General features: G+C 54.5%; 1 pseudogene; it reads left to right on the top strand.

Annotated features, from left to right (window-relative positions):
- On the top strand, positions 1-1324 carry LOC149980819 (uncharacterized; annotated as a pseudogene).

The raw sequence follows: 1324 nt of genomic DNA, 5'->3' as shown, positions 1-1324 counted from the left end.
ATGTCTGAGGGGTGCCAGGCTCTGCCGCTGCCGGACAGCCAGGCCATTGTTTGTGACTTATGTACAGAAGACAGGAAGCCAGCACGGAAGACTTGCATCAAATGTGAAATGTCCATGTGTGTCCAGCACTTGGAGCCACACCTTTCAGTCCCATTTCTGCTGCAGACACATACCCTGACTGAACCCATAGCACCGGGGGCTGGCGGAGTTGGGTTGGCCACCAAATGCCCCCACCACGGTAAGATTCTCGAGTACTACTGCTTGGACGACCTAACCAGTGTGTGCATGTCCTGCGCCATCGAGGACCAGCATCGCATCCACAACATGAAGACCCTGCCTAAGGCACACAAAGAGCTGAGAGAAAAGTTGAAGGAGAAGCAAAAAGGCTTTGGCCAAGAGAGAGAACCAAAGCCTGAAACTAAGGAGGTGGGACAAGGAGCAGAGGGAGAGGTTGGCTAGCTCCAGTATCCGGCTCATTGAGGGAGTATCCGCCCTGCGCGACATCACCCTGAAGAGGAAGAGTGTCCAGAGTTCCGTCTCAGCTCGTGTAAAATCCATCACGACCTCTAAGAGGACCATGCAGGCTGCCCTGTCCGAGGGGGACTCCTTCCGCTTCCTCCAGGGTTATGCAGGGGTGCACCAGGCTGTGGAGAAGGCCCGTGCCGTGGGTCTGAGGAAGGGACTGGAGCCCGGGGCCGACCGGGACAAGCTGGTCCAGGAGCTACAGCAGAGCGGAGGAAACCTCCTGGAGCAGACGACACAGCTGTGGAGTTCTCTGCTGGCTCTGGTCGACCCCGAGAACCACCAGGAGAAACAGGGTTCCCCAGGGTGCCCTCCCACCACCACATTGACCTTTGACCCCAAGAGCTTGGGAAGGGGCATGTCTCTGTCCCAGGACCACAGGAAAGTGTTCTACACCCCCCTTGCCAAACTCACCACCCATACTCTTCTGTGCCAGGATAGCTGCTCTGATGCAAACCCTAGGTGGGTGGTCAAATTCTCTGAGGACTGTGATTGGACCGTTGGCGTATGTGACAAGGAGGCTGCTGGGAATTTCAATAATGGCCATGTCTATGCTCTGCGCTGGCAGAAGGACCAACTGAGCTCTGTTTGCACTCAGTACTATGACAGTATTAGGCGTAGTGACGGGATGACCTATACAGATAAACCTCCACAGACACACGTCGATTCTCAGTTTATCTATCTTCCTGGTCAAAATGAAGCTCTACCTGAAACAATATCCCATCCCATAGAATTAGAAGTGTTCTGGGACAAAACCTCCCCACCATCTCTGTCCTTCTACAGCAGGGGCAGATATCATTAG

This window comes from Oncorhynchus mykiss, chromosome 9, assembly GCF_057628025.1.
Source record: "Oncorhynchus mykiss isolate SJ-2025 chromosome 9, ASM5762802v1, whole genome shotgun sequence".
In the NCBI taxonomy this organism is placed as follows: Eukaryota; Metazoa; Chordata; class Actinopteri; order Salmoniformes; family Salmonidae; genus Oncorhynchus; species Oncorhynchus mykiss.
This window is presented reverse-complemented; position numbering and strand designations above follow the sequence as displayed.